This window comes from Camelus bactrianus, chromosome 20, assembly GCF_048773025.1.
Source record: "Camelus bactrianus isolate YW-2024 breed Bactrian camel chromosome 20, ASM4877302v1, whole genome shotgun sequence".
Taxonomy (NCBI): Eukaryota; Metazoa; Chordata; class Mammalia; order Artiodactyla; family Camelidae; genus Camelus; species Camelus bactrianus.
Window position 1 is genome coordinate 29,238,216 of NC_133558.1, and position 21,689 is coordinate 29,259,904.

The 21,689-nt window shown below is 53.7% G+C and overlaps 1 long non-coding RNA gene across 1 annotated transcript in view; it reads right to left on the reverse strand.

Annotated features, from left to right (window-relative positions):
• The window catches only part of LOC141574240 (uncharacterized), a 56,440-nt gene extending 41,033 nt beyond the window's left edge, over positions 1–15,407 (reverse strand). Inside the window, exon 1 of the long non-coding RNA XR_012501151.1 lies at positions 15,301–15,407. This is a non-coding gene — a long non-coding RNA (uncharacterized LOC141574240). The remainder of the gene's footprint in view (positions 1–15,300) is intronic.
• Between the last annotated feature and the right edge of the window lie 6,282 nt (positions 15,408–21,689).

Consider the following 21,689-nt stretch of genomic DNA (forward strand, 5'->3'; position numbering starts at 1 on the left):
TAATCTGACAGGGAAGAGGTGGCCTCTGCCCTCGGGAGTTCTGTGTCTTAAGCTCTCAGGCTTAAGCAATGGTGTGCAGACACAGGTGAATGCCCCGTGTGGAGGCCCTGCTCTTACCCACTGGGAGACCACCTGCCTGATGGAAGGGGATAACTCCTCACGGTGGAGAATCCTTGGTCCTGCCCAGGGCAGGGGATCTTCCCTGAAGTGCTTCTGAGCACCTGGACCATAGAGGGTAGAGGGAGACAGAAGTGCAGCCACATCTGGTCTTGGGTGGCTGGACTCGCTGTCTTCAACAGCTGGACCACATCTGGCTTCCAGACATCCACCTCTGGTTCCATGATTCACTCCAGCCCCATGTGTCTGCCAAGATGGGGAGACGTGGGCTTCCAGGGACACAAGTTCCCCCACACGCATGTGGGGCCCCAGTATGCACAGAGGGTGGTGGGCGCCCTTCCTCTCCTATTCCAGACCACTCTTGAGTCACCATGACTCAGTCTCCCCTCCTGGAACCCTCACACTCAGGTTTCGCAGACTTTATGCAGGGACGGTGAGCAGGCTTGGAGTCAGCAGGGAGGAGGCGGCAGAGCCAGCCCTGAGTTCCGAGTTCCAGGATCTGATGCCCCAACAAATCCTTCCTAGGGAAGGAAAGTTCCCGGAGAGCAGAGCATAGAGCTGAGGAGGAAAAGTAATGCCAGGGAGGGAGGAAGTAGGGTGCACACAGCATTTCCCCATCAAGTGGGGGCTGAGTCAGGGCTGTGTCTCCCCTCAGACTGGGGTCCCTGAGGGCAGGGCTCTGTCTCCCCTCAGACTAAGTTCCCTAAGTCAGGGTTGTGTCTTTCCCATCAAATTGGATCTGACCTGGGTCTCCTTTAGCTCTATAATAGGTGACTCATCCCTCATCTACATCATTGGGGTTTTCAGACTGCTTGGAGGGCTGGAAGTGAGAGGGAGCAACTTCCTCACAAAGCCCCATTCTGAGGGCGGACAGTTATACTCACTGACAGGAGCTCCCTCGGAGAACAGCCTGCTCCCAGCTCACGCACTCACCTCTCTGGGTGGTCCCTCCCAGTGTCTAGCCCTAGTCTCTCAGGCTAAATCACCTGCTAGGCAGGATGGACCCAAAGGAAGTATGCAGGGCCTGGTGGGGGTCCAGCTGAGAGAGCTGACATTCTCTAGCATGATCACCTCGCATCCAACTGCCCTCAGCTGGAAGGGTCTGGAGTCCCACTTCCCCCAGGTCTGTAGTTGAGCATGGGGAGGGGCAGACAAGCCTGTGGGCTTCTGTGGCCTGGGGAGGTCCGGCTAGCCAGGCTTTTGCCTACATGAGTCCAAATCAGTGCAGGAAGTGGGTCTCAACTCTTATCAGCTTGTCCTTATCCTGCACGCTACCCCCACAAATTAGAGGAGAGGAGAGGCCTCCTACCCCAGCGGGTCATTGCATCGCCTTACCCTGGAATGGATACATTTGGTAGTGAAGGAAGCAAGGAATGGGCTGGATGGGCCTGGGAATCCCACCCCACACTCTTATCACCGTTCTCTATCAGGAGCAAGGCCTTCTACCCCTCCCCCTCCCTGTCACCACCTTCCCTCCCATTCCTCTTTCAGGGAAAAGAAACCACCAAGCCATGCAGCACTGGGGCTGGCAAGGCCACAGTGGAAACAAAGACTTCTGGGCAGAATGAGAAGTCTGTGCTCCCCACCTAACACTGAGAATTGGGAGATGCCATGGCTGAGAGCACCCTGAGCTAGCAACCCACTGTGCAGAAAGGAAAGCTGAGGCCTGTGACTCAGAGCCAGAATAGATCCAGCCTCAGAGTGAGCTGGCCAGGCTTGTGATCGGCACCTGCTCTCTCTGAGTCAGAGTGGGACAGTGGGACTGTGAGCTCCCTGAGGTCAGGGACTGGTCTCCAGCTTCCTGAAAGGAGCTTGCTAAATGGGGGCAGGCTGAGTGCAGAGCCCAGTCTGGTCCTAGAGGGCAGTGGATTCAGGCAGGAAGCTTCAAATCTCAACATCAGGGTCTCCTCATCTGTGCTCTAGTCCTAGAGAACACACAGAAACTCAGAAGATTCTCCAGATCCTCTCCCCCTTCCCTTTGTTTGCTCTGCCCTCCTCAGCTTGACTAGGCTGGCCACAAGACCTCCCCATCTCTGGTACCCTCCTGGACCACAAGTCTCCCTGCTTGGTTCCTGGCAGCTCCAGACTCCTGGTCCCTGGGGAGAGAGGGTCTAGGGTACATAGGCCGGCCTGCTTCCAAGCCATATTGGGCCACCTGCAGAAGTCCCCAGAGCCTCGTACAGGAGCCTTCTTCCCCAAGCTGGCAGAAGGGCAGGCAGTAGCCCATATGCTGTCCTCCATCCCTGAGCCCCAGCCAATTGGTTGTGCTAGGTCCATCTTGGCCAGTGCTCCCTCCCCTCCTACCCACCATCATCCATCTTGCAAGCACAGTCCTTGCTTCAGACAGATGTCTGAGCATAGATTTGTCCCCAAGAAATCCATGCCCTACCCTACCAGTTTCTGCCTATCCTGCCCTCTCTCCCTCCTATCCCCACACGCCACCTCCCCAGGCCACTGGGCTCACAGCTCTGACCCATGTGGAGAGCCAGCCCTTCCCCAGCCCAGGGAAGGGCCTCAGCAGAGGCAGCAGGGAAGGGGCCACGACACATCTGCCCCATAACCTGGCATGCTCTGTGTTCCACCCAAACCACTCTCTTCTCTGTCCCTGTTGCCTGCCTATGCCATCTCTCAAGGCAGCAAGTTCGTTAGGTCTGTTTCCCATTGTGTGGGCGAGGATGTGGTCTCTCTCTTATCGGATGCCAAGACTTGCTGCAACCCAACCCTGCAGCAGAAAGAGCTGTCATCAAGCCCAACCCTCAAGTTCATACTCTGTAGTCTAGAAGGAGGCTCTCCCAGAACCTGTCAGCTTCAATCCCTGTCCCTACTTTACACATCTTTTTGGCCAGGTAGCTTTTTTTTTTAATGTTTTTGTAATTGTGGTAAAAATACAGAGAACATAAAATTCTCCATCTTAACCATTTTTTAAGTGCACAGTTCAGTGGCATGAAGTAATTCACATTGTTGTGCAACCACCACCATCCATCTCCAGAAGTCTTTTTATCTTCCCTCAAACTCTGTACCCAATAAACAATAACTCCTCATTCTTCCGTTCCCCCCAGGCCCCTGGCAACCACCATTTCACTTTCTGTTACTATGAATGTGGTATCTAATTAAAGTGGAGTCATACAGTATTTGTCCTTTTGTGACTGAGTGGTTTCACTTAGTATAATATCCTTAAGGTTTATCTGCATTGTAGCATGTGTCAGAAATTCCTTCCTTCTTAGACTGAATAATATTTCATAGTATGTATATACCACATTTTGTTTCTTCATTTGGGTAGCTTTTTTATTAACTACTAAATTAAGACAATCAAAGGAATATAGTCTCAGGGTAAAAAGTCTGAAGAGTTCAGAAGCAGATAAAGTGAAAAGTGAAAGTGCACCTCTGTCCTACCTTGTTCTGCTCAGAATGAATTCTCGAAATTTCTGAAGCATAGGACAGACAGGCGTATATCAATTTTTACAGAAATAGTGACATGCTCTTCACCAGTACTTCTGAAACGTGAGCATGCATCAGGATCCTCTAGAGAGTGTGTTCAAACAGACTACTGGGCCCCAGCCCCAGGTTCCTGACCCAATTGTTTTGCGCTCCATCCCACCCTCTGCCCCGCACCAACCCCTGAGATTCTGGGTCTCCAACAGGCTTCTCAGGATATGATGCTTCCTGAAGGTACACCCTTTGTGGACTAGTCCCGTCCAAGCTGTCCTGTCACCTGCTTTCCCACTTAGTGAATATCAACATATAAAGCTGTACCTCGTCCTTTTTAATCACAGCACACCACTCTGGCCTTTGGACGCCCCAGAACATAGCTAATCTGGGCCTTGTTAATGGACTTGATGTTACTTCCAGTTTGGAAATAAAACTGCCATGAAGACAGTTGTACGTATACTTTGAACACTGGTAGCATTTGTGACAGTGTATCTGATAAATTCCAACCCCTGAGCCAATGGTTTGTGACTTAATTCTTCTCATGTAATTGCCACCCCTTTCCCAGGTGTAGTTGCCTTCCCATCAATTCTGAGGATGCCAGTGTCCACCAGACAAGGGCGTTTCCCATTTCCACTGTTGTCAATCAGAAAGAGAGAAAAGAGAATGTTATCATTTCTTAATTTTGATTTCTTGTATTTTGACTGAGGGCAGGAATTTTTACATGTTTACTAGTCTTTATTATTCCCTTTCCTGTCCATGTGCTTTGCCCATTTTTCTGTTTGCTTCTTTTTTCCTTATTGACTTGTATGAACTCATCTATCATATATATTGAAAATATTTTTTTCTGGCCTGTTATTTGCCTTTAGACTTTAAGATATTACATTTTTATGTAGCCAGTTTTTTTTTTAATCTTTCCCTTGGTAACTCCTATATTTTGTGTCATACTTTCCCCAATTCAAGAACAAATATTTTTTAATTTTTCTTAATGTTTGTTCTAGTAATTGTATGGTTTCTTTTTTATATTTAAATATTTAATCTATCTGGGACTTATTTCAGAATAAGGAATGAAGTGGAGAACCAATTTATTTTTTCCCTAAACAGCTGGCCAGTTGTCCAATTTAATTGAATAATTCATCTTTCTCCTCTGACTTAAAATGTCACTTTACCATATATTCAACTTCCATTTGTACACGGGTGTGTGTCTGGTCTCTGTTCTGTTCCTTTGATCTGTCTGTCTGTGTGCCAGTACCCAACTGTTTTATTACTGGAAATTTGTACATTTCAGTAGCTCTCCTTGCCCCTTATAATGCCTCTTCTCCAGAATTTTCCAAGCTCTTTTTGCATGTTTATTTTTCCAGATGAATTTTAATATAATTTGTCAAGTTCAGAAGATCTTATTGTTTTTTGCATCTTCTAACAGATGTGATTTTCTGATTTCTCAGCCCACAGCACAATCGAAGCCCACAGCACAAGTTGAGAAGAATGAGGTGCAGCAGTGGTCTGCCTGAGACCATGATAGTGGTGAAAGTGACAGCTAATAGTGTGAAAGTAGAAGTGATGAGAATCCCTTATAAATGTAGATGCAAGAACTATGAAAATACAGCCATCATGGAATGGGACTTTGGTGTGGGGTCAAAAGACCATGGATTTTCACTGTATTACAACCAGGATCGTGATGGACACTCGTAACCACAACTCTGAGTCATAGGACTCACATGTTCTATAACCTCTGATTTAGAAGGCAGGAAAGTGTGTAATAGCCACTAGTGACTTCCATCCAAAATATCTCTTTTTAAGGTCTCAGATATTAATGTCTGGAAAACTAGTATGAAATGGTTCATTCTTGGATGATGACAGAAGTATGACATATTACTGGTTTCTCTATAGTTTTTGCAAAACCCACCTCCAAATTCCAAGGAGCTCTGGGATTTGAATTTAGTCTACCCATGGAAACAGAGCTGAAGGAAATGTCCCCAGCCTTTCAGCCAGTCCATACACAATAATAAAAAAAATTTTTTTTTAAGATTTAGCTCTTACTTAACATCTGCCTCCAATACGTGAGGCATGTTTTGTGCAGACCACATTTTAATCAACAGTCCCACTAGGTGAAGGCTGTGCTCCCGTTAGACAGGAGACTGAGGCTCAGGGCAATCAAATTTGGGCAAGGTCAAGTTAACATGTGACAAAGAACCCTCAACCACCTTCACCCCACATGCCACTGACTAGTCCCCTTCAACTCAGTTCCCCTCCTCCACAACAGGAGGCCCAAAAGGGGACCAGTTCTATTCAAACACCCCTCTGCAAGGCCCTGCACTTGCCCTGCCCAAGTCCCACACAGACCAGAGAGGCTTCATCCGATGCCTCACAGTGGCAGGGAGGGTAGGGTGAGGTGTCAACCTAGGCCATCTAGGGAAGGAAGGGGCAGCCTCCAGGCCACTTATTTACCAGCTGCCAGATCAGGGGTTCAGAAAGTCGGGAGGGTACCCTGGGGACGCAGGAGACACCTCCAAGATAGCACTGCCTGCCACAGGCTGGCGTGGCCTCTCTGCACTCCCTGGTTATCCCAAGACACAGACTCTGTGTTCACCATACCACACCTTTGTCAGTGGTGTAGGCAGAGCCCAGTCCTGCCATCCAGGTGCAGGTGACATACAGAGGGAGGAAGTGACAAGGAAAGGCACTCCCTTGGGAGTTCCCCATCCCAGCAGAGATAGAGGTCAAAGAACTCATTTATTTTTCCTTGATAACCATTTGTCAAGAGCCTCTAGGGGCCTTATAGGGCCTGCCCTGGATTCAAGTACTGAGGGGTCTGAGGGTGAGGGCCTCCAGGCTGAAAGCTCCTAGCGCAAAGGTGGGACGATAGGATTAAGAATCTAGTCCTCAAGGGACCAGAGTTTTCAGTCCTCTGTGACCCCCAGCCCAGGACCCAGCCGACTGTGGGGCAGTGACCCAGAGGAGAAGGGCCAGGGCATCAATTTATTCCAGCACCCAGTCACCATGAAGCGCCCACTGCGCGTGAAGGACGTGCTTTTGGGGTGGATGATGAAGAGTCCTGGGTAGAGGTGGGCTTCACTGGAAGGCATACAGTGTGCCACAGGAGAACCCAGAGCGGCAGGGGCCCCCACCGCCAAGCATCCCCAACCTCGGAGCGCCAAGGAGCCGCGCGATCTGGAGCTTGGCGGGCGCGCTCCGGGCCAGCGCCGCACGCGCACGCGCACCCGCACCCGCTCCCCCGCCCTCGCGGCTCCGGCTCCCGCGCGCGCGCACTTGAGGCCTCCCTTGTGCGTCTCCTCCATTCGCTACGTGCAGAATGGTCCGTCGGCAGCAGCTGCAGCGCCGGGTGGGAGGGGGAGGAGGAGGGGAGGGGGAGGCGGCGCCCAGGTCTGGAGGAGGGGCCGCGGCGGGCCGGGCCGGGAAGAGCTGGGGGTAGAGGGGCTGGCAGGGTAGCCCAGGTGGGCGCAAACGTTTCCTCCTCTCCCCTCTCCGTCGCTCCCTACTTCAAGGGCATTCCCGCCAGCCGCCTGTTCCCTGACCGGGCGTCTCGGAACCTAGCTGACCAAGAGCATTTTTCTCCGAGTCGTCCCGTCCCCAAAACCTAGAACCCAAACCCAAGACAGAACCACTCCTGCTGTCTCCTCTCCCCTGTTCCCGTCCCAGTCTCATTCCCAGGCTTTTGTGTGAGATGACCCAATAGCAAGCCGTTCCCTGCTCCGCCTTTCATAGGGTGGGGTCCCTGAGAGTTACTGTAGCCTCACTTTCCTCTCTTACCCACCTGGAGGAAGGGAATGGACAGGATGGACACTAGAGCCTATTTTCCAGAACCTCCACAAGGGGAAGCTCAGCATCTCACACTCTCTGATAGGATGGCGGAAAGGTCTGGTGGCCCAGAAGAGTAGGCTGCTGCCCAGGACCCTAAGTCCACATGCAAAGGAAAGAGTGTCAGGAAAGGAAGGTCCCCCACTAGGTTGCATGAATTCACTCACATTACAAGGCTGTGTCCTATACACCTGCATGTACAGAACTCCCCAGGAATATTATGGTGAGAGACCACCAAGGAGTGGATCCCTGGGTGATCCCAAACAGACCAGCTCCCCATCCTGCCAGAAATCCAGATGTGGCCCAGAAGTCCACAGCAGCCCTTTCCACAGGGACACCAGCTATTCTATGCAGCCCCTCCCAGCCCTTCTCCCAGGGTCAGGGGAGGAAAGCTGGTGACCTCCAGTGCCCCTTCCTCATTTGGACTGCTGGAAGGGGGCAGTTCCCTCATCCTCTCCCTCTTGCCTGGGGCCACCTGGGTTCAACCTGTGGTATAACCTCTAGCCCTCTGCTGACAGGTTAAGCCTAGATCGCCAGGAAAAAAGGTGTCTGGGTCAGTTTCATTTTACACAAATGAACCCATGAGTCTGGGCTTTGCACAGTGCCTGGATCCAGGGAAGCGGATTCCCTCGTTTTTCTCCCTAGTGCCTCCCTCCTTTTGGAGGCGCCCTCTGCTGGCCACTGGGAAACGCAGGAAAGAACAGAGTCCAGATGCACCCATGGAGGGTCTGGAGAAGGGGATGAGAGTCAGAGGAGCAAGTGAAAACCAGCAGCCAGCCAATTGGCCACAGATAAGAGAGGCATGCTGAAGGTGGGGAGTTTTGAGCCAGCTTTCAATGGGCAGAGGAGGGCAACCAAACTGGCAGATGGGGACTCAGGACACTCTAGGGGCAGCCCTGCCTGTGTGCAGAGTCCTGCTCCTGCCCTGGATGGCTCACACCCCCCACTGACTCTGACGGCTGCTGTGGCCCGCCAGGGGGCCCTCCCTCACTGTCAGCCTCTGCTGGGGTGATGCGCTAGGAGGAACAGCTGGGGCTGGAAGCTCTGAATCCTCTAGTCATGGCTGGGCCCCTCAGGGCTGGGAGAGAAGCCCCAGAGGGAAGTCTGCAATTGACAAATCCACCCCACCCCCCACCCCACATATACAGGTCCTTGGGAATGGCAGGGCTCAAGGTGGGGTATCAGCCTGAGTCACAGCCTGGTGTGGTACTGCCCTGTCTCAGGAAAGGCCAGCCTTTCAAGAGGTAAGACATGGGTCAACAGCCCATCACCCTGCCTCTGGACACCAGGCATCCTCCCCATCACGTCTCACACGTGGGGCCAGGGTGATGCCAGGGAGGTGACAGGGCAGTGCAGGCTGTGCTAGCGCTGGGGCCTGTGCCTCAGGGCCACGGAGGGGCACAAGGAATAGAATGGAGGGGTTCTCACTATAGGAGGAGCAGGGTTAAAGAGAGAAGGGACTGGATGGACCCCCAGGCATTCAGTCTTTCCTGGTGTGTTGGATGAGGGAGCAGCAGGTGCCACCAAAAACTGGTAGCTTCCAGAACCTGCCCCTCAAGTTCTCTCCGAGGAGGGTTGCCCACAGGGCCTCAGCATCTGCCCAGGGCTTCACCCAGGTCTTACCGCCAAAGGCATCCCCTGCTCCCCGCCTTCCCAGGCCCCACAAGGGCCCAAAGAAGGCAGGAGGCCTAGCTGCCCAGGCCACTCTCCAGAAGTAAATGGCACTGTGAGCCTCGTCTCTCCCACCCCTCCCTGTTCTAGTCACTGATTCACTGACTTCCACCTTATTGGCCAGGCTCCCTTCCAGACCAGCCAGGGTGAGGAGGACTCCCAGGGGCAGGGATGGAGGCCCAGGAGGGAACAGAAACATGGCGCTTTAATTAGAGGTAATTGGCTAATTTACTCTGAAAGCAATGGGGGATGGGAAGGGATAGAGTCTGTGGCCTAACAGGGCTCAGACTCTCAAACTGGTGAGTCTCTTTCCACAGCAGAGTTGACCTAAGCAAACCCACCCACCCAGGACACCCATACTTTGGCCAGATCAGAGCAAGGCCCAGAGCAGGCTAGGGTGGTCCTGCAGAAAAAAAGCAGGTGCCCTGGGGTGGTGGGAACAGGCCTGTTGAGATTAGGCAGGTGGAAACTGGCATGAGAAGGACTGCGGAGGTGCAGGGGGTTCTGGGGTGGGAACTGGTCCCTCTCCTCCCCTCTCGTTATACTTCCATCCCTCCCAAGGTCATTGCTCCAAACCCCACTCCTCCACCTTCGCCAAGTTAAGGGCCCACTGGCCTCCTGTGGTCAGTGACCTCCCAGGGCTGCGCATCCTAAGGGCAATAGGGCCCGAAGGCTAACTTCACTCCCTCCTGCTTCAGGAAATCATTCCAATCACCAGGAAAAGGGACACAAGAGGATAAACCCCTGCCAGGCCCCAGGGGGCGTGTCTCGGCCCGACGCGTCGCCGCCAGCGGCGCGGTGGGGACTCTGGCCGGCAGTCTCCCGGCCCGGTCCGAAGCAGCTGACCCGTTGGCGGCGGGCCAGGTCGCGGCGGGGCCGGGAGGCAGCAACGTGCGGCGCGGCATGTCGCGGGCGCAGCGGCAGGGAAACGTGGGGGCGGGCCGGCGGGTCAGCGCGCCACCCCCCACCCCCGCCCCACGCGGGCCCATTCATAAAACCCCAGGCGCTGCCCGGGCCTGGCAGCCTCTGTTCCTAATTGCAAATTCATTAAGGAGTTTGCATCTTATTTGCATGGAAATCATTTCCTGGCCCGAAACAGAGAAGCCCCCCTTCCTTCAGCCCCCTCCGCCCTGCTCTACCCATCCATCCACAGTCTGGGAGAGGAGAGGGGGCTTGTCTCTGCCCAGTGCCCGCTCCCTTGCCGCACCTCCTCATTTCCCTGGTGAGGAGTGGGAGAGTGGGGTTGGCAGAGCACCCACCTAGCTGGGAGCCCTGCCTGTGCCCCAGGTGAACCAGCCCTGCCCCAGTGGGCCCAAGAGAGGGGAGGTGCCGGCCAAGTCATTTGCCCCCCGGCCTGGCCATGCCCAGGGAAGGGAGGAGGCGGATGGCGGGCAGCCGCAGCAGCTGGTTATACCTGGCAGGAGTAGGGCTGGTAGGTGAGGCGGTTCGTGCCCAGCCTCACGTACTTGCCCAGCCACAGGCCATGCCCCCACCCCCACACCCCTCACCCCACAGAACAAGCACCCAGTGAGTGCAGAAACAGACACCCAGTCACGGCACACAAAGGCACCCACACCAGGCCAGACAGATGCCTTCAAAAGCCATTTGGTCTTTCTCCAGCACAGGGCCAGGGTTGGAGGGAAGGGGGCTTCTGTCAGACTTTTCTGAGTAAGGGAGCCTTATAGAGGGGCTTAGCCTCTTACCCCTCCTCTCCTGAAACTCCTATTCTTGTCCCCCAAGTGCTGACCCTACAGGAAGACCTGCCCAGGCAAGGAAGACACAGGGGCTTCCAACCCAGGAGGGGCAGTAGAGGATGAAACCCCTCAGGAAGGGGCACCTAAGTTCCTGCCTCACTGGACTCCATCCTTCCTGTCCCAAGCCTGTGTTGTGGGGGGAGTGCTCCCAACGCCGGTGGGGGGTGGGTTGTTTAAACTGTTGGAAACAGAGTAGAACTACCTGAAAGACATGAAATCAGATAACCACCTAGAACGCATTGTCCTGGTTCTATATGTCCTGGGACAGTGGAAAAAATAATCAGAAAACTTTCAGCATCAGGCTGTAAAATAAAAACCTGCTTCTTGTCCAGGTCATCAGAGTCCCTCCCCGACATGGCCCTGCTTATGCTTCCTGTCTGCCCATACTCCCACCAGCTGTCCCTGAAGTTTCTCTCTTCCATTGCTAGGATATGAATGGGTGGGCAAGGATGTTCTAGAATACTGACCACACTCCATCCTGAGCGGGTTTGGACTGACTCTATCCTCCCATTTCCTGGAGCAGTTGGGTCTAAAGTGCTGTGTGTGTGTGAGTGTGTGTGTGTGAGTGTGTGTGTGTGAGTGTGTGTGTGTGAGAGTGTGTGTACAGAGATGCAGGAGGAAAATATTAAGACATCTATTTTTTTCATCTCATCTTTTTTTTTTTCATTTAGTGTGAGAGTGTTTTACCAGATAAACTATGAAAATATGCTTACATTACAGATGTATGCTTGGGGGCATGATCAAAAAATCTTTACGGGTGACTCATCTAAGCTTAAGGTGTAGAGGGCAGGTTGCAAGTAGGGGATGGCTTGCCTTGTACATCTTAGTACCTGACCTGAGGAGTGGTCAGCTTAGAGCCTGGCCAGGAGCAGGGACAGGGTGTTGGATGAACAAAGTTCACCCTTAGAATTGTCAAGTGAGGAAACTGAAGTAACTCTAGGGTGGAGAGTTTGCTCCAAGGAGCGCATGAGCTGCCAGAGAGAGCCCCTCATTGCTGCCAACAGGCCTCAATCCTTGTCCAGATGGGTGTCCTTGGCCCCAACACGTAATTGCTATGAGCCTTGGTTTCCTCATCTATAACATGGGGCTATCCATCATACTTACTATCCCAGGTTGTCGTGAATATTGAGTGGCCTCCTGTGTGTACAGGGTCTGGCATGGTGTGGATGTTCAGGAAGATTCTAACCTCACCCTGCCCCACAACCCCAAGTGTGCAGCAGGTGCCCCATAAAGAACCTGTTGAATTGTTATTTACCATCAACATGGGAAGGAAAATTCTGAAGGCAGACAAATGAACCTTTGCAGAGCACATGCAGAGCACATTCCCATGGAAATTAGTAGCCACCCCAGCAACCTCCAGCCCTCTCCGAGCTCACCCACTCCCTGGAGGGGCAGCGTCCTCCTTTTCTCCACTCTTTCCCTCCTCTTTCTGCACTGCCTTCACTTCAAGCCTGAGCTGAGGGTGACACCTGGTGGCCATTCCTATATCTGCAGGACCTAAACCAGTGACACCAGCTAAGGAAGGCGTGAGGTCGGGTGAGGGAACCATTCTTTCCAGCAATTCCCCTGCACCTCCCAGTTCCCTCTCAGTGTGCAGGAAACTTCCAGGACGGCTGCTACCCACTCCACCCGGGAACAACTGGAGCTCTGAGGGTTGCACCTGCCTGATGGATGATAAGATGGAGGCCTCTGCCCAGACACTGGCCCCAGGCAGAAAGCAGGGCAATGGCTACCCTTCCCTCATTGCTGCTGGGCATCATCTCCTTCAGTTCTTATCACTAGGGCCTATTTTCACCAGGCAAAGCAAGATTAAGCCACTTGTTCAGGGTCACATAGCTCCTAAATGCCCAAATGATTAAATGAATGGGACACCCGGCAAGCCTCTGGTGGACAGAGAAGCCCAAAAGGAAGTGGCCTGCCACAGGGTTAGAAGCCCCAAGCTCCAGCGCTGTCTTGCCCAATTAGTAAAGTTACCTCCCTCAAGGGCCTTCTGCTGACTGAGCATCAGCCTCATTGACAGCACCATGAAGCATCAGATGGAGCAGCGATTCTCAAACTGGCTGGACATGAGAATCACCTGGGGAGAATTTTTTAAATACCGATGCTTGCCCCAGGAAAGTTCAGCTCCCTAGGGCTCCCCCCTGCCCTGAGGGTGAGGGCTCTCCAGAGAAACCAGCCCTCCCTCTCCCAGTATTCCCCGGACATCTTAACTTGTCCACCCAGATCCCCAAGACTAGCTGCCTTCCCACACCCTGGACCCCGGACAGGCCATTAACCCTTCCCAGAGGGGGCCCAGCATGGTTCAGCCTCCTGAATCTCTGACCTCAGGCCTGGCCTCTGGTGTGGGGGCAGGGGAGGCCATGGGAGCTTAACCCCAACAGGATGAAGGCGCCATAATTAGGGTCAGGCGGTTGGCTCAGCCTGCGGAAATCCCCAGCTTAGTAGGGCTGGGGGGGCTTCAGCCTGGGAGGGGGTCAATGCAGAAGTGAGGGGTCAGGGGGGCCCAGGCACGTGGAGACCCCAGGGCCCCTAGCCCCTGGCCACCTCCCGAGAGGGCCCACTAGAAGCTTGGCACAGTTCACCCACACCCTGGGATCACTAACCCCCCAGGGAAGGAGGGAGGGAGGGACTGACAAGCCCCCTGACCCCAGAGGCCCTGCTGCTCTCCCAGGCTGGTCTGTGCCAGGATCACCCCCCTCCCCCAGACTTTGGCAAGAGAAGGAGGAGGGCACCGGTGGGAAAGGGCTATGTGAGCGTTCCCAGGGCAACCCAGGCTTCCCTCCAGCCTGTAATCCTCAGGCCTTGAGTGAAGGATCACTTTTCTCTGTGGAATGTAACACCAAGGGTACAAAATGGGGCAGAGGGACTTGGAGGGGGTGGGCAGGTACCAGAGAGTGAACTTTACTGGGGGTACTTTCCAGCTCCCAAAAGGCCCTCCAGGAGGTGGTAGGTGGAAAAAGAAAAGAGCTCACCCCAGGGCGCAAGGTCTTGGGCTGGGCTGTAGCTCCCGGTGGACACACCCAGAGCTCTTACACTGGGGGACCTGGGTGATCACTTTTGCTAACCACTCATTTACAGGGGAGGAAACACCTTCTGAGAGATTAGAACTGGCCAAGGTCATGCAGAATCAGAACCACACCTAGAAGCCCCAGCTTCCCAAGAGACTGCCCAGAGTGGGCCAGCAAGGACTGAAGCCTGAGGGATCCAGAGTTCCCACTCACCTGGGCCAGAGCCCCTCTGCCCCCACAGCAGGGCACCCTCCCTCTTGCCTTCCGGGGTCAGAGATTGGGCATGGCAAGTGGAGGACAGGTGTATCCTAGTCATCACAAGCCTGGAATAGCTGAGACCAGGGGCCAGCCCAGTGGCTCTCACATTGAGATTCAACACCAATTCCTCCAGGAAGCCTTCCAGGCTGATCCACAAAGCACCAGCGTTTCCCCTCACCACACCCAGCCATGACCTCCCAAAGGATGTCCTCCCCTCCTCAGCCTCACCCCTGGCCTATGATGCAGGCCCTGCACAGGCTTCGGTCCTGCTCACTGTGGGCTCTTCTTGACCCCTAAACCCTGAGGGCAGGACCATGTAAGCATAGAAAGTACTGTGCCCAGCCCAGCACTAGCCGCAGGGAGGCTTTGGAGTGAACGGCTCTTGGAAAGAGGGCAGAAGTCAGCTCAGGTCACAGAACCTGGAAAAGACCTGCAGTAGGAAGTAACCTCACAGGTCATCTGGTCCAGCCCCCATGACCTCCCAGATGGGGGTCAGCCTTCTGTTCTGCCTCAACACCTGCAGAGATGGACATCTCAATTTATTTATTTACTTGTTCATTCACCCAGTGGACCTTACCCAGTCAGTTTCTACATCTCAGGGGCCAAGGCAACCCAATCTATTTCCAAGGGCATGGACTAAATCCTTAACAAATGGAGCTAAAGGTCCATCGATTGCCCTTCCTGGGCCTGGCACAGCACTAAGTAGAAGTAAAAAATGCTGACCAACAACCCTGCACACATATGTCTATGTTGCATGACAGCATTTACACAACAGTGAGCAAACCCCGGGTTTCATTTCAGACTCCACAACATCCCAGGGAGTAATGATCCTCCTTGATGAGTGGCAGCTGACTCTTAGGGAGGAGGAATCACTTTGCAGCTGGAAGAGCAGTGGAGCCAGGACTCAGCCTGGACAGCCGCACTCCCAGCCCAGCACTCGCTTCACACACACACACACACACACACACACACACACACACACACACACACACGCGCGCTCCCAGCTCTCCACCAGCTGGGGTTTCATGTGAAAGACGAGCTTTGCCTAGGGGGAAAGAAAATGTGATTTAGGCTCCTAACTATAAAATAATAACAGCAAAGACAGGCCAGACGCCTGCTGGGTCCCAGACACTGCGCTGTTTGTTAAATGCAGGGGAATCAAGTGGCAAACCGAGAACTCCCACCTCCCCTCCTCTGGGGCCAGGCTGGCGCAGCCGGCACATGCACGCACGTACACACACACACACCTGGGTGGCGTGAGTCCCTGCACGTCCCAGGAGACGGGGTGCCCCAGCCCCTTCACTCCCCTCTGATAAGCCAGCAGCTTCCAGCAGGACAGGCACGTACTCTTCAGGCTGGCCACGTCAGGCACGTGCCAGGCCAGCTGCCAAAGCCCAGGTCCCCAGCCCCTCTGGGCCCTAGAGGGTGACCTCCTCCATGGCTGACCCAGCTCAACCTCAGGAAGGGGGCGATGCCCCAGGATGTGAGGCCCAGAGCCCCTACCCAAGTGCCTCCTCAGCCTGTGCTGTAGGGCTGGGGCCTAATGAAGAGCCTCAGGCACCTTTTGTGGGCACCCGGTCCCTGGGAACACTCTAGGGAGATGCAGAGAAGGGAGGAGAGACTCAGGAGGTGCGAGGGGGCCAGTGGGGCTCCAGCAGGAAAGGGGGTGACAGAGCGGAAAGTAGGAATGAGCCTGGGAAAAGTGGAGGCGTCTGTGTGAGATGGAGGTTTGGAATCAAGGAGATGGATGGAGAGGACTTGGCCAAGGAATGCTAACAGGGCAGCTGGAATTTACAAAAGGGAGGACCTGTAGGGGTGTGGGAAGAAGTGGCTAGGGAACAGACTCTGGAGCAGGTAGAGCTGGGTTGGGATCCATGTCCTGCCATTTATAAGCTGGGTGACCTTGGGCAGGTGCCTTAGTCTCTCTGAGCCCCTCAATATCACCAGCAAAAAGGGGGTAGTAATTGTACCCAACTCACAGATTTGTGAGAAGTAAATGAAATCATGGGTATAAAATACCAAGCACACACCTAGCCCACAGGGCCTACTCAGTTCACAGCAGCTGCCATGAGGAAGTACAGGAAGGCTCTGAGGGCAAACCCCAGGGGTGTTAGAAAGGGGATTTACAGAGCAGAGGGGCGGTGGAGGGCCTGGGGCCACGTATCCTGGGCAACCTCTTTCCTTAGGGCCCCTTGAAGGGTACGGAGGAGCCAAGAAGAGCTAAAGACACCAATGCAGCTGTGCCATCAGCACTCCTGGGGTTCCAGAGGGTCCTGGGAGAGCTGTTCTCCACCCCACACACCATGGCTCACAGGAGGGGACAGGGGTCCAGAGAGGAAAAGGGACTTGCCCAAGGTCACTTGGAGAGCAAAGATAGATGGCAGGTCTGCTAACCCCCAAGCCAGCTTCCTCTTTCCTGTGAGGTACCCTGGCCCCTGTTAAGGAGAAGCCAGGGGCAAAGACCCCTCAGCTCCATGAAAGGGAAAGACCTAGAAGACATGTTCCCTGGAAACAAAGATGAAAGCCTCATATGTACCCACCCAGGCTTGAACAGAGACCTTGCTGAGGCCTGGAGAACAGTCATGCTTCCTTTAAAGCCTGGACCAAAGGCACCTCCTCTGGGAAGCCCTCCCTGCCCAGCAATGGCAGTGGTCCAAGACTGGGTCCTGTAGTGTCCTTTCTGCAGCTTCAGCATAGCCACCACCCTGGGCAGGCATTTTTGAGGCCAGGGTCAGGATCTTAACAAAGCTGGAGGCCCCAGGTCCAAGTGTGATCAGCCTAGCACTTGTGTGTGTGGAATGAAGGCGTCCTGACCAGTTGGGGCCAGAGGACCTGACCAGGGGCTCCAGACGTACGCCCTGGGGCAGCCGCCATCCTGCTCTGGCCCATCCCTCCCCCATGCTTCAGCCCAGTGCTATAAGCAAGTTCCTGGCACAGACTGTACCCTGTCCCGGATGCCTGGCATTTACCAAAAGGGCAGAGACAGTGAGAAGGGCCTCACCTGTGCCATCCGCTCAGAAAGGAGCTGGGTGGCGGGCAGGAGGGAGAGGAATTAGGTTTCAAAGTGCCTGAAGGTGACAGAATGATGGCGGATGGTCGCCATGTCAGAGCAACAAAGGATTAATATCTAAACTGGATGATACGAGGAATGCCTGCAGAGCAACAAGAGGACAGCAGCCCAACTCCAAAATCAACAAGGGACATGAACAGGCAGTGCAAGGAGACATAGGCCCCCAAAGCTAACAAGTCTAGGAGACGCTGAAAGTCACAGACATCACCTCTCGTGGACGGGCAAAAATGAGGAAGTGGGGTTAAGCCCAGCCCCGCAGGGATGTAGGGGCACAGGGGCCCTCTGCCCTGTGGTGTAGGCTGGTGGCCACCGTGTATGGGGGTTGGCTGTGCTCAGTCAAGTGAGATACAATTGTGCCCTGGGACCCAGCAGCTCGGCTCATGATCACATCCTGGGAATTTCAGCCCGTCCCTACCCGGCGGGTAGGGGAAGTCGTGGCAACTTGTTCTTGAGTGTGGTGGGCAGAAAATTGTGGGGCTGCACAGCATGGGGTACAATGCATCAGGTGGAAGCAACAAGGCTAGACTTTTACAACAGTGCTGCTAGAAGAAGGTCTATCACATTTACCAAAGTAAAAAAAAAAGTTTACAAAACAGCAGCTCCCATTTGCAGGAAATGTACCAACAGAAGGATGGACATTAAATACTATGAGGGGAGAGGGGAAGGCTGTGAGAAGGGAATGAAAAGGAATAAACACACACACTGAACAAGGAAGGCCAGTGATGCCCACGAGCCTACCAGGAGTGGAGTTAGACAAACTCTGGACCTGAGGCCCACGAGGGGACGGTCCCCGAGGCCTGAGGTGAGCACAGGCTCACGGGTGTGGCCAGAACCTCAGCGGTCGCCCCTTGCCCCGCCCTCCGCAGGCAGGTGAGGGGCTTGGCCAGAGTCAACCCAGCTTGTGCTGCTTTCGTGCCCTTGAAATGGAAACAGAAGGAGCCTCAAACCTGGAGCCATGGGGCTCCCCTGAGCTGGACTTGAGGAGGAAATGAATGAGGAGTGGGTTCTTGCCTTCACAAAAGTCTCCGGAATTAAGGGGTTTTCCTTCTTTTCTTTAAGGAATGTCCTTATCTATAGACTTACATTCAAAAATGTTTGTGAAGTGCTGTGGTGTCTAAGGTGTGCTTCAGAATAATCTAGCGGTGGGGGCAGGGAGGGAGGGGGATTGGCCATGAGCCTGGGAACGAGCTCATTATGCTTTGTTCTCCACGTATGCATGTGTTGGAAAGTGTCTATAGTACTTAAAAAAGAAAAAGTTTCCAGGAAGAGAATCTCTCATATGAGGAGACTAGCACTAGACTTCAAGGAACCCCCAGTCTAAGAGGGGAGACACAGCCCTCTGCCCTCTATGTGGCCAAGGCCTCCCTGCCTCTCCTCAGCCCCTGCCCTGACCCTGCCAAGGGCCCCGTGTGGGACAGAGGCATGGTCCCGGCACCAAGGACAGAGCCCCTGGACCTGGCTGTCGTCTCTGAGGCCCAAGGTCAGGCACTGGAACCACATCTAAGCAGATCTGGTTCCAGGTCCAGTTCCACCTGCATGTGGCCCCAGACTTCTCACTTTAACAGCACCTGCCTGGAACAGAGGGAACACCCAGTGCGTCCAGCTCTTTTCAGTGGGGAGGAGTCTCCGCCGGCCCAGCCCCTCCCAGACCGAGCCTCTCTGTCCTTATTGTGTGTGGTTACTCACCTCCTGCTGCCTCTGCCTCTGTGTCTGTGTATAAGGACAATCACAGGGTTTGGGGCGGGGAGGTTTAAATGAGGCAGTGTTTTATAAATGCTCATACTGTCACCAGGACCAGGGGAGGGAGCTGGCCAGGGTCGCACAGCCAGGTAGTGGCTGAGCTGGCTTATTCACAGGTGCAGGATGCAGAGCCAGCTGCCATCCACCTCCGCCTTCCCCCACCAATCTGCCACCATAAGGCTTGCAGGCTGGTAGATAGAGTGTCTGAATTCAGAGTCCAGGGTGGTGTCCCTGGGACTATGCCCTCCAGCCCCCAGTCCCACTCCTGGAGCCTCTCAATCAGAGGAGCACCAGGAACCCTGTGGGGGCAAGATACAAGCCAGGGAGGGGAAGCCTGGGGAGAGAGGGAGGCAGAAGCCTCTATCCTGCCACCAGGAGCACAGAGGGGTCCAGGGACATCCGTCTGGGAGTGTATCCAGACTCAGAGCTTCTGTCAGGGGCTGCTGGGCCAGGAGTCTTATGCCGGCCCAGACTCTCCTTTCACAACGATAGTAGTAATAATAGCCAACACTTGTATAGTCCTACTACATACAAGGCAGTATTCTATCCACCTTGTGTGTATTATCTCATTTAATTCTCACAACAGTCCTAAGAGGCCAATGTTATTGTTGTCCCCACTTTACAGAAGGGGAAACAAGGCACTAAGGGGTTAAATAATTTTCCCAAAGTCACTCAGCTTGTAAACAGCAGAGCCAGGATTTGATCCCAGGCTGTCTGCCTTGAGTCTGGGCTCTTAATCAGCCCAACACACTCTCAGAGGGCCATAGCCTGGCTTCTCCTGAGCCAGTGCTTCTGGTTTCCCAGGGGTCCAGTGGTGGTTGATATGGGCCAGGGAACTCAGTCACAAAGGGGCACGGGCCATGCTTCCTTCTCCCATGGGAACCTGGGGTATCCAATCCCCATCAGCCTCCTGGGAGCTCAGACGGTAGGGAGGCCAGACAAGGCAGCAGCTGGCACCCCATGTGCACCAACATGTGTAGGTCAGGGTCCTCACACAGGGCAGCCAGTGCCGGCCCATGGCAGGACCTCCACCCTTCTCTTGCTCAGGAAAGCCAGGAGCAAGTGAGCAGAAAGTGATAGTATCAAAGGGCTGGGCTTGAAATCTCTTTCCTTTTTCTGTCTTTATCTGAATCATTCCTACAAAATTAACAAAGGTCCGTAACAAATTACCTGTGAACACCCTCACAACAAGTCACAGCATGGCCCTGGAGAACTTCCTTCCTCTGTTAAACGGGAGCAGCTAGGCAGCTCCTTCCCACTCCCCACCGAAGCTTGTCTCTTTCAAAGAAATGGCACATAGTACAGTGGTCAGGAGCATGGTCTTTAGAGGCAGACAGAGCCAGGGTTCAAGGTGAATGCTGCCACTTCCAAGCTGTGCAACTGTAGACCACACATTAGCCTCTCTGGGCCTCGGTTTTCTCATCTGTAGAGTGGGGATGATAATAGCGTCCCCTCACAGATTTGTTACAAGGTTTAAATGAGGGAAAGTATGTAAAACATTCAGCCTGGTGCCTGGCACAGCATTACTGCTGCTCTCAGCACCAGCCCCAATCAAGCTGTTGGCTCCTTTGGGGAAGGAATTGCATCTTGTTGATCTTTGTCTATCTTGGCATTTTCCCAAAGGGCTTGGCGCCATAGATGCTCCATGTCTTGAGTTCGTTCCCCAGAAGCAGATTCAGAGAGGGTGTTCCGGCTAGGCGATTTCCTAAGGGAATGTTCCCAGGGGACAAAAGAGGGACTGGGGAAGCAAGATGGGAGAGGAGGAGGCCAACAAGGATGCAGAGGGTGCCTTCAGTCTGTCCTGCAAGGGGACTCAGGACTGAAAGTTGTCCCCATGCCAGGCAAGGAAGCCAGGTCTTTCCACCCCTCCACCCCAGTCATTGGGTCAGAGTCACCTTGTAGGGATGAACTTCACACAATTCTGCTGCTCCAGTAGCTCAGGGTAGTCTGCAGAGAGCATGCACAGAAGGGAAAACGCACGGAGGGCAGAGCGTGCTCAGAAATGGAAAAGGGGTCCCAGGGGTCTGCTCTACTCCATAACTGTCTTCTGGGTTGAATGTAAATCAGCCTCCACCCAGCCTTGAAGGGTCGTGGAGCCCTGTGAGCCCTAGGTGGTCGAGGCAGAGAAGAGCAGCTCTAACTGGTCCAGAATCCTGGCTGGTCAGAGCCAGGAGGGTCCCCTGGAGCAGCCAGCCTCTCCCCTAGCCAAGCAAGGGTGGGCCTGGGGCTGCCTGAGATGGTCTAGGAGCCCCTACAATGTGCCCAGCATGGATGGTCTTTGGCTGGTTTGCTCTTTTCATCTTCACATCCTCCTTAGATGTATCCTGTTGTAGACATGGAGAGAGGGAGGGACCTGCTTCAGGCCCCCCAAGATTCAAGGGCAAAGATGACTAATGTCATTAGTCATTAGGAAAATGCAAACAAAACCCACAATAAGACACCATTTCACACCCGCTAGGATGGCTATAAAAAGGAAAATAACAAGTGTTGGCAAGGATGTGGAGAAATTGGAACCCTCATACACGGCTGGTGAGAATGTGTAATGATGCAGCTGCTGTGGAAAACAGTTTGGCTGTTCCTCAAGAAGTTAAACATAGAATTACCATATGACCCAGCAATTCCACTCCTAGTAGGGACCAAAAAAATTGAGAACAGGTGTTCAGACAAAAACTTGGACACAAATGTTCATAGCACCACTATTCACGATAGCTAAGAGGGAGAAACCATCCAAATGTCCATCAGCTGATAAATGAATAAACAAAATATGGTCTATTCATACAACAGAATACTATTCAGCCATGAAAATGGATGGCTTGCTGTGGATGA